The sequence below is a fragment of the Equus caballus genome, chromosome 4 (assembly GCF_041296265.1).
Source record: "Equus caballus isolate H_3958 breed thoroughbred chromosome 4, TB-T2T, whole genome shotgun sequence".
Classification (NCBI taxonomy): domain Eukaryota; kingdom Metazoa; phylum Chordata; class Mammalia; order Perissodactyla; family Equidae; genus Equus; species Equus caballus.
In genome coordinates this window covers 50,403,661-50,415,486 of record NC_091687.1, presented here as the reverse complement: position 1 = coordinate 50,415,486, position 11,826 = coordinate 50,403,661, and the positions used below count along the sequence as shown (strand labels likewise).

Below are 11,826 nucleotides of genomic sequence, written 5' to 3'. Positions count from 1 at the left end.
ACTAAATTTTGACAAGGCACCGAGAGTACACAATAGGAAAAGGATAGTCTGTAAAATAAGTGGAATGTTGTAGGAAAACTGGATATCCATGCAAAAGAATGAAATCGGACCATTATCTTACATCCTATTTAAAAACTAACACAAAATGGATTAAAGACTTAAATGTAAGACCAGAAAATTTAAAACTCATAGGAAAAAACATATCGAAAAAGCTCCTTGACAAAAAAGGTCTTGGCAATGATTTCCTGAACATGACAACACAGCACAGGCAACAAAAGCAAAAACAGACAAGTGGGAGTTCGTTAAACTAAAAAGCTTCTGCACAGCAAAGAAACCATCAACAAATGAAAGGAAAGTTTATGACGTGGAAGAAAATATATACAAACCATACATCTGATAAGGAGTTAAGATCTAAAATATATAAGGAACTCCTATAGCTCAATAGCAAGAAAACACACAATCTGATTAAAAAATGGGCAGAAGGACTGAATAGTCATTTTTCCAGAGAAGACACACATGTGGCCAAGAGGTATATGAAAAGGTGCTCAGCATCACTAATCACCAGGGAAATGCAAATCAAAGCCATGATGATATGTCACCTCACATCTGTTAGAATGGCTATTATAAAACAAACAAACAAAAAACCCAAAAGATAACAACCATTGGTAAGAATGTGGAGAAAAGGCAATCCTTGTAAACTGTTGCTAAGAATGTAAATTGATACAACCATTATAGAAAACAGTATTGAGTTTCCTCAAAAAATTAAAAAGAGAACTACTATATAATCCAGCAATCCTACTTCTAGGTAGATATGCAGAGAAATTGAAATCGGGATCTCAAAGAGATAGTTGCACTTTCATGTTCATAGCAGTATTATTCACTTTGACCAAACGTGAAGCAACCTAAATGTTCATTGACAGACAAATGGATAAAGAAAATGCAATGTATATCTATATGATGGAATATTACTCAGCCTTAATAAAGAAGGAAATCCTGCCAATTGCTGCAATGTGGATGAAGGTGATATGCTCAGTGAAATAAGCCAGACACATTAGGACAATAAATTGCATATTTGTTTAACAGGGTAAGTTTTGTTGAGGAGAGAGACTTCGAGTCACTTGAATGAGACTTAACTGATATGGAATCTTTGTTGGTTTTTAAACATGAAGGGCACGATAGAAGGAAGGATTGAAATGAGAATAGATAACTCTAAATCCCTTTACAAATTGCACAAGGCCTTTTTTTTTAAATCTAGTTCCAGCTACCTGTTAGACTCACCTCTGACCACAAACTTCTTTAGACATTTTTGCAAGGTTTCCAGACGCTTAATGAACACAAATAGAATAATTTAAATCCAATAATAAAAAACTACTCATAGTTCCCAGAACACATTATCCTCGCTTATCTTTCTGTACATTTTCCCAATGAGGCTTTCTGTCAACCTTTAAATATACTGTCAAGTGTCAGCAAAAATGCAACCTTCTTGAAGCTTTTCTTAACTTGTTTAGTTGGACATGGGTGCTTTTACTTATATTTCAATCACAAGCCATATTTACCACCATTGAGGCAATTTTGCTTTGTAACCCTTTGAGAAAAGTGATATTATTTTGGAGGATTATGAAGAAAAGATAAATTTGGAAGATCTGCAAATATAGGCACTTGGTTACTAATGAGGAGTGAATGCTTACACTCTAAGCAAATTTAAAGTATATTTTGGAAGGGCAGGTTAAATACATAAAGCCATAATACACCGTGAGGTAGGTAGAAAGGTCAGATGAGAAGCGCATGCTCTTGTTCCACTTCTTACCTTCAGCTAATCATATTAACTCATTTCTCCATCAGGTTCTCCCACCTACGAGGGAAAATATAGGTGTTTGCGCATTTCTCAATACACGATATATGCATATTTGCTTTAAAAACCTTAATAGGAATTACATTTACTGGATAGGTGGTCATTATAAAGTTTATCACCTAGATAAAACTTCAAGCATCTTTGTTTCAATTGTTTAAAAAAATATGAAATTGTTAGACAAATATTATCATTGCCTTATATTGAAACTGGGTTCTCAGAAATACTCAGACATTCATTTAAGCAGTTAATATCTGTGACAATTAATTCCTTTCAGATATTCTGTAAAATCTAAAGTAACAGTTTAAACTGAGATTTAGGGGATTTTGATTTATAATAAAATAGATTTTGTTTTAAAAAGAAGATGCAAGTTAGTACCATCATTGCTTCATCTAGATCCCTTAATTTTGCCTCATCTTAATTTTTCATTCTTTTTTTTTTTTTTTTTAAAGATTTTATTTTTTTCTTTTTCTACCCAAAGCCCCCCGGTACATAGTTGTGTATTCTTCGTTGTGGGTTCCTCTAGTTGTGGCATGTGGGACGCTGCCTCAGCGTGGTCTGACGAGCAGTGCCATGTCCGCGCCCAGGATTCGAACCGACGAAACACTGGGCCACCTGCAGCGGAGCGCGCGAACTTAACCACTCGGCCACGGGGCCAGCCCCTTAATTTTTCATTCTTTATTTAAATTTTATGTTCTATTATTTTGTTTTTTTTTCTTCTGTCCTCAATATATAGTAATAAATCAGTAAAGAAAACTGTGAAAATAAAAGTGGAGGAAGTCATAAAAGTAATTTGTAATAACATTAGTCAACCTTTTATGTATCTAATGCATCCAATTATTCTAGTTCTTTTTTCTATATCTCCATTATACATGTTACAGACACTCTTAAACTAGCTTCACACTTCGAGTCCGTGAAAACTTCAAACACAGTGTTCATTAGAGAATGAGGTAAGCACAACTGTCAAAACCATAGAAAGTTGGCCTTTCCTTTTTCTTAAAACTTTTTAAGTTATGAAGGTAAAAGAAAATGCAATTACAATAATCCACTAAGAGCTTATTTGCCACCTGCCATTCTCCGAATGCCTGCTGATAAAAGTGAGTTTTTAACTTGCAGATTTTCCTTGATAGACTGGAATTAGGACAGTTTCCCTCTAAAGTGAGTGCTCCAGCTGCCACATGGGGATAAATATAGAATCAATCAAATCAAAGTTTGGCAATATGGAAGTAAAAAAATGCATTTGATCTGTCCCAAAGATTTGCTATTTGCATAGAAATAAAATCATTAGCTCATTTGTTTTTTAAATTTTCCAAAGCTTAATTATAGTTTACTTGATATTTGACCTGATTGTCTCTCACCTCTGGCTAGGAGAGGAGATTTAACTGAGCTGTTCTTATAATTCTGGCAACTTCTGGGTAGAATTGCTTTCCAGTCCACAAACCCAAGTTGCTATGGGAAAGCAATGTATCACATTGTTTCCTGGGCTAGACAGCTAGACAATGCGTGAGAGTCACATGAGTTAGCAGTCCTGGTCAGGGTCAAGAAAACTCATGCTAGAGTGGATAAAACTGTCTGAATGTTTCGGCAGCCATGGTGAATAAACTATAGTTTGTTTGTTTGTATGTTTTTTAAAATCTATACAGTAACTCTTTTAGCTTTGCTATTGGGGCAAAATTATCTCTACAATGGCGCTCACCCCATTCCACCATTCTTTAAAAAAATGATTGGCATACAGAAATAGATTCTGTTTGCATCATAAAGCTCCATGCTTTGAAACTTTTTAAAATTAAAAAGCCACCTCTAAGAGGCAAGATGCATGAAGGTACATGTGGCAATTATTTGTCATTACTCTTGACATTTCTGTCGATCATGACTAATCTCAAGACTTCTATGGGGAAGATGCTCTGGCTTGATTACAGACAAGAAAATTAAGTTCAGATGTTAAATTGGATACAGATTAGGTTAGTTTTCAATGGGCCCGGACCTAGTGACTCAGGGTTATTTAGGCACTTGGCTACCTTCCCTGCTATTTCTCAGAAGAAGCTGCTGCTTCCTCATCAAGCTGATCACTATTTCAGGAAGTAACCTTCCCCATGCCTCCACTGTGTGTGTGTGTGTGTGTGTGTGTATACACCATCCTCCCCATTCCCCACTCCTAATTAAAAACAAATGAACAACAAGGAAATCTTTGCATTTATTCTTAGTATTGTTGCAAAAGCTCTCGGTAAAAACTGTCTGAATGAAGAGATGATCCCTTTTCAATTATTTTTTAAACTAGGCACCTAAGTGCCCAGAGAGAGGAAGTACTGTGTCCTTGTTGCTGTTGCTGCCGTGTTCCTCCGGGCACACTGAGATTGTATGCTTCCTCTATGTAAGTTACGAAAGTGCTCTAAGTTCATTTTCTTAAAGAAAGCAGAGACAGGAAAGCAAAAAATAGAATTAGGGTTAGAAAATGGGAGAAGAGAAAGCAAATGGAAAAGAAAGAAGAAAAATATAGGAGTGTCCTCAGATCATCAGTAGTTTCCTTAGGAGTCAACTCTGCTAAGAATATAATGTGCCCTTTCACCAAGAAAGGAAACAACAATATATTTTCTGATTCTGCAAGAAATGGTATAAGACATCGAAAGGCACTAATTTCTAGTAGCATCGATCCTAAGATTTGAAACTTACTTCATAAATTTCCAGACCTAAAATTTTGCCTAGTTGATCCATAATCTACTTCACTTCAAAAAACTACTCTGCAATAGTGACCCAGGGATTCAGCCCTCTCTTCGCACAGAGACTTTTCATATATGGATTACATTTTCTGACCAATAATTCATTAATCTTTGCAATAACCATCTTCAGTTCAACATTATTATCCCACATTGTAGGTAAGGTGATTGAGGGGCGTTTTTGACTTGCTGAAGGTCAAACTGGCATCGGAAGCAGAAGGGGATGAGGTATGAATCTGGTTCCACGACTTCAAATCCTAATTCACGGTATTACTTAGAAAGGCCAAGTTTTTTTTCAAATTCTCTATTTGCCTCCCTCAAAACTTGCCCTTCCTACATAATTATGGTTAAAATGTCATCATGCCACTTTAATAAACTGTTAATAAGGAAATCTCAACTAGAGGCTTCCTCTTCAATACTAAACCTCATTGCAAATTAAAATTATGTTTTTCTTTAAAAGTTTTAAATTTTAATATAGCAGTTACAGTAAATACGAGGTTTTATATTTAAAATACGCGAAATCAGCTTAACTTTATCGTGTTCTTAACACTGCTGACCAGGTGCTAGAGAGTTTCTGTAGGGAGAGATGCTAGAATAAACGTGAAGTATGGCAGAGAAACAGTGGTGCAGAGTTGGAGAAAGAGAAAAACAAGAAGCCATGAGTTTCTTTCAAACCTTAAAAAAAAAAACACTGTGTGAAAGTTTCTCTCACTGATGAAATGAGCTCTTTACATATAAATTATATTGTAATAACAGAGCTCCTGGGTGGAAAAGAGTTTTTTCTCCTGCTGGCAAAAATTAAAATAATCACAGATGGCTAATGATCAAAAATACTGACTGACAGCTCTGAAGTATAAGACACAGAGAATATTCTCAGAGGGGTGAGAATATTCTCAGGGTTTCTTAAGCCAACACTTGAAGTTGGTTTAAGAAATGCACGAAACTTCTCTCCACTGACATTCAAATATAGAGAGCTTTTATTCTATTTTGGAAAATGCCATACGGTCTCATAGAGCTCCTTCAAGAAAATTAATGAAATTCTTTGTCTTCATGATTACATTAGTATTTGGGGGTAAAATGCAAGAATTCACTAGGGAAAGGGAATCCATAGGGCTCCCAAAAATGGTATGGAAAGTTTTATAATTCAAGCATTAGTAATCCAATCTCTTGTTTTAAAATATAGGTGGAAAAAGGGAGATCTGCTCAACAGAATTAGCTGTCTTTATAAATTGTCAAACAATGTTAATAACAGTAACAACTAATAGTTATTGAGGACTTGTTTTGTGACTAACACATTCCTCTTTGGGGCATGCTTCTTATTTCCCCCATTTAATTTTAGTAAATGGCCCTATGAAATAGATGACATTATTGATCACACTTTTTAGATGAGGAAACCAAGTGTAGAAACATGGCCAAGGTCACACTACAGCTGGGAACAGTAAAATGGGGGCTCAAACTAGTTTCCAAGCCTAGTGCTTAATCTCAATACAACTATTGCATCAATTACTCTATTAGGATATAAATTCAAGAGCATTCACAATGAGACCAACAACAAAATGTCACATCCTAAATCACTTTAAAAAGACTTCAAAACCATTTGATCTCATAATCACCCAATAAAACTAGTACAGTATTACTGTATCTAATAATGATTAAACTGTGACTTAGAGTTTAATCATATTCATTTATTCACTTATTTCCTTTTGAACAGAAAAGATGGTAATATGTTAAATACCCATCGAGTTCTAATTTTTGGAGATCCAGTGGTGTCCCTGTCTTTTTAATGTTTATATTCTATACGGAGACATACATGGTATGTATGTATCATACATTTATGCATTCCTCTGATTTATATAAGATTCAAAGAAGGATTCATATAAGCTGTGTATGCCAAGGGCTACAGGTACTAAGTGGAGAGAGTAATCCTTTCTACCTGGTCCCAGTTGTCAAAGAAGGCATCACATATAGGTAAGGACAAGGTAAGGACATCATATATAGGACAATGCTTTGAGGGATGAGTAGAACTTTGTTACAGAGAGAAAGTTGAAAAAGAATTATCTTAGTGTCTGAAGTAGTTCTGCATATGTTTAACATGCTTTTTGAATTAATAATTCTATATTTTCTATACCTGACTTGGCAAATTATAATCGTAAATATACAAATTCCTTTGGAAATGCAGTCACAGTGTTAACAAAACAAATGTTGTGGAATATCATAAGCAAGAATCCTTCTTAAAGCAGTTTTTTAAAAGGACCTTTGCAAACCTTTGGGTGGCAAGAGCAGAATATTTTCAAACAAAAACTTACTCTTCTTAGCACTGGCTGAAAGAAACACAAGTTGGTAGCCATTTAACTGGTTGCTTTTGATATCCCTGCCAGAATTGCTTATAATGTGTGATTTCATTTGGATGTTACTTATTCCGACTAAAACATCTCCAAGTCAACTCACTGTACTTCACAATACACTGAAATGAGTAAAAGTATTAAAAGCATGCCTGAGGCGACAGAAACTTTGAGGTTAATTTCCATTTCTTCAAGTATATTTGATGAATGATGTGACAAAGGAATCCTAATTAAGGTTGAAATCCTGAATACTAAATAAATTAGAAGTGCCACTACATTCATCTTCCACAGTGATAATACTGCCACTTCTGCTTCTCTTTAGCCTAGCCCTTGACTTTTTGGGAAACCTTTTCCTGTATATTTTCTTCCTCTATCACTTTTGCTGAGAGTAGATCATGAGTATCCTTCCTTGTCTTAGTCTAGCCAAAATCTAAAAACTCTATCTCTTTTAGTTCGTTTTCTTCTCACTTATTCCATCTATTTCAAAAGCAAAGATTTTATTTTACATTTAATCTCAAAAATGGCTTCCCCCCAATATAGCAGTTCCTGTTTCTCCTCACATTACAATATCTAAAGGCAAAATTAAAAGATGATTCTTTTAACTTCTAAGAAATAAAACATAAAGCAATTGGAAAAGTTTCAATAAATTTAAATGATACCATTTTCATTGTTACTATTACTATCGTTATGGCTGTAAGTCAACAACAACAAGTAAGGGTGCAAATTGTTTCGTCACTCACTAGCTAGGGAACTAACTAGGCAAGTTACTTAATATTTATGTAACTCTGGTATCTTGATTTTGTAACACCCTTGCCAATCATGGAAGAAAACCCATTGGCCCTAATGTTTTGGTTGAATTCTATTCATTTTACTTTGAAGATTTTCATCGAAAGTGAGACTGCCCTCTGAGATAATTTAGCCTAGAGAAATTAAAACTTACATTCACAAAACAATAAATGTGAATATTTATAGCACCTATAGCCATAATAATAATTGTCAAAAGCTAGATTGAACACCAATGTCCTTCAAAGGGTAACTGGATAGATAAATGAGCCATCCATACAATGGGATACTACTCAACATTAAATGGGATGGGATTTTTTTTTTATTTGATTCACTTCAAACTAGTGTAAATTCAACTCTAAAACCTGATACTTGATTCAGTAAATGGAATATTTTAAGGTATGTTTTGACAACTTGGCTGTGTTAATCTTCTCTTACAAATGTAAATCTTCTGAAATCTTGATACAGATCAAACATACCTGATCAAATTTAACTTTTGAATTGAGATGTCCTGTAACTGTGGAACACACTGTGTTTCAAGGCTCATAAAGAAGAAAAGGATATAACGTATCTTATTTATCATTCTGATGCAGATTACAATTTGAAATAATAATATTTCAAATTTGAGTGTTCCATAAAAATGTTACAAAAATCAAAAAAAAGGAGATTGTCTTTATTTTCAGTTTTATTCTATTTTAATCAGGTTCTGATTTTGAAGTTATATTGCCTTCATAAAACAAATTTGAAGGCTTTCCAGTCTTGATCTGAAATAATTGCAATAATCTTGAAATTATCTGTCTTTTAAGATTAAACAGAACTTAGCTAGAAATTCATCTGATCCTTTAGCAATTTTTACTGTGGTAATAGATCCATTTAGATTTTTACCTTCTTGTTAAGTCAACATTGATAATTTACATTTAAATGGAAAATGATACATTTCTCTTGGTTTTCAAATTGACATAGGTTTGCACATAATGTTCAGTCATAATTTGTGTGTGTGTGTGTGAGGAAGTTTTGCTCTGAGTTAACATCTGTTACCAATCTTCCTCTTGTTTTTGCTTAAGAAAGATTGTCCCTGAGCTAACATCTGTGCCAATCTTCCTCTATTTTGTACATGGGTCACCACCATGGCATGGCTCGATGAGTGGTGTAAGTCCGCACCTGGGATCTGAACCTACAAACATGGGCCTCCGAAGAAAGGGAGCTGGACCTAAACACTATGCCACCAGGCCTGCCCCCGGACATAATTCTTTTAAGTGTCTTCATATTAGAAGTGTTTGCTTTTATATTCCAAAATTTTTGTTTTTCCTCTCTTTCTCCTTTTCAAAAACCATCCTCCGGAAGTGTTTATCTATTTTATTGGCTTTTCCAAATGCCCAGTGTTTGGACTTAGTCATTATTTCAGTTTTATTTATTTATTTAGTAAACACTTATACAACTTTTATTCTGGGCTAAGAACTGTTTTAAGCACTTTAAAAATATTATCTCTTTTAATTATTTATCATAATCTTATGAGATATTATTATCATCATTTTATTGGTGAGAAAACAGAGGGATCAAGTTATTTTGGATTTCTTTTTTAGCGTGGTACTTTTCCATTAATTACTGCCATGGAGACCAAGGTCCAAATGCTTTCTAGGCTTTAAATATTTCTTCTACGTGTACCTCTCCACAACACTAATTTCACTCTGCTCTTCAGTGGCCATCTTTTCTTTTAATTTGTTTACTAGTTTCTTTTAATTCAACACCAATAGTATTCAGGTCTAGAATGATGGTGTTATGTCTTTCTTGGTGCTTAAGTTTATTTGTTGTCTTTCCAAGTTTTCCTGAGTTGTTTTGTTATTTGTTGTTACTTTTGATGTTATCATTTTTGTTGGCTTCTGAGGCTGAGTTCTGCTACCTGGAACTATCTTGATAGGAATATCCCTCAAATGATGGAGGGAGGTGCACTCCCTGTCCCTTTGCTTATCTTCCTTGATCCCTAGCCTACCTTAGCTGGAGACAACCTGCAAGGGCCCTGTGTTCCTTCTTTCTCCTAGTCTGGAGAACAGGGAAATTCATCACACAAATTCAGCTCCTGCTCTGTCTTTTGAGTTCCTGGGAGCCTATAAATTTTTATGCACAGGCAATATACATCTAAGGTGTTATGTGTGTGTGAGAGAAAGACAGAGGTCATTTGGATTTGGTGGTTCTCAAATCATTGAGCACCTAGCTCTTCTAGTACTATGTTTAGATCCTAATATTGGAACTTCTCATAGACTACTGTATCTCTAGACCTTTCTCTAAAAGGTGAGAGCCCCACAACTCCCATACTCACACCAGTGGTTCCTACGATGATCACACATCTCAGGTTGACCAGACCCACCCAGTTGAGTAGTGGTGGGCAATCAGATATGGGAGCATAGAAGATGGATGCAGAACAGGTCGCCATATTTCCAGAATCCTTCTTCTCTTTTTAATGAATCTTAAAAGAGAAGACACATAATAAAAGAATATTTATAATACTATGAATCCAGAATACCACAATATCAACAAAAAACCTGGAAAGTGGCAAGAGAGGTAGAAGTACAAGAGTACTAATTTCCTTCTTTTGCATAAGTGGGAATCAATAAATATGGAATCATTCATCATGTTGATAATTAAAGAAATAGAACATGGAATATTATTTCTTAAACGTAAAGGAAAACCCTAATAGAATTATAAGATGGAGATATTCAAATTTCTACATAAAAATTTCAAAAAAGACATATATTTTTCAGAAAATATTTATCAGTCATTATCCCTTGGTATAGTACTTAATAGAAGTAGGGCAATTATACTAGCCCTACCAGTAATAGGCAATTATTATGGATTCGGCTTTTTCTTCTTTTTTTATCATGTCCCTGCCAATATCGTCATCCCTGGACTTAACTGAATATCACATTCCCAGTGCAGAATGTTAAGTGAAAATAACATTGGCTATGACTAAGGAGCATACTTTACAATAAAAGAAGAAAGAAAATGAAATAGGAAGATACGGGAAGAGACACAGTAGCAAATAAGGTTTTACATAAGAAGGATATAAACTTCCATCTTTTTAAGGGCACTCATAATTTGAGTTACAGCCACTGAGACTAAAATTTAAGCAAACCAGAGTATATACCTTCATGGATTTTCATTTGTTAATTGGATTATTTCGTACAGCAATTGTATACACGGATATAGGGCTTAAATGCTAGAAGTCAAAGACCATTGCACTAGATATGTCCATCATACCAAAGGTCACTCCAAGAGACGCAGAAGAAGCAGCCCTTTCACAATCTTCTCTGCGAGATGAACCTAAAGGAGCCAGGGGACCCTGACCTCCCTCTCACTTGGCATGATGGGTGAGGACTTGGCACAAAAGTAGCCAATCCACAGGCAAGCCAGCTACCCATGATGCGGTCTGGACCAAAAAATTTTGAGGATATTTATTAGCTGAGCTAATAAGAATGTCTATTTCAGGAGTAAGGAAAGTATTAGCCCCATAGGTAATGAGAAGAGTGGAAGAAATAGGAAAACTGGCACATAAAGAGATTGTTATGGAGACATGACAAATATGGTGAAACTTCATTTTTATTTATTTATATAGGTGTTGGAACCCACAAGTGAAGAGTCACAAAGTTCTGAGATCAGAGAATTGCCTCAAATTCTGAATGAAGAACCATCTGCAAGGTCCCTCTCTATTACAGTCCTCACGCTTTGGTACGTCAGATTGTTCCACCTCGTGTTAATAAAATTCCTCCATTATTTGAAGAAACTAAGTCTCACTTTCTTCCAATTCAAAATTAAAACAAGGAGAAAGGAGAAGAGGCAACAAAGAAGAATAAACATGGAAAGAAAAAATACAACAGAGTAAAGAGAAAAAACTATGAAATATACCAATGAAAGTAAATGAGCTAACCACTTGAATCAAATGTTAAAGCAATATTTCATACAGAAACCAAAATTCTAAGCTGAGAATCCTTACAAATAGTAATGACAGTTACCGGGTAAGGTGAAACGTGGACCCACGAGGACATTTTAAAATTCAATTTCCAATAATGCAATGTAGCCACAATCTGCATTGAGAGACAAATAGTAGTTGCAAGAGAATATGGCATGAGGGTGTAAGGAATTG

The 11,826-nt window shown here is 34.9% G+C and overlaps 1 long non-coding RNA gene across 1 annotated transcript in view; it reads right to left on the bottom strand.

Annotated features, from left to right (window-relative positions):
• Nucleotides 1-1,805: 1,805 nt before the first annotated feature.
• Nucleotides 1,806-11,826, bottom strand: part of LOC138923748 (uncharacterized) — a 141,511-nt gene continuing 131,490 nt past the window's right edge. The window contains exons 3-4 of the long non-coding RNA XR_011437826.1: nucleotides 10,006-10,152; nucleotides 1,806-1,852 (exon numbers count right to left, since the gene is read on the bottom strand). This is a non-coding gene — a long non-coding RNA (uncharacterized lncRNA). The remainder of the gene's footprint in view (nucleotides 1,853-10,005; nucleotides 10,153-11,826) is intronic.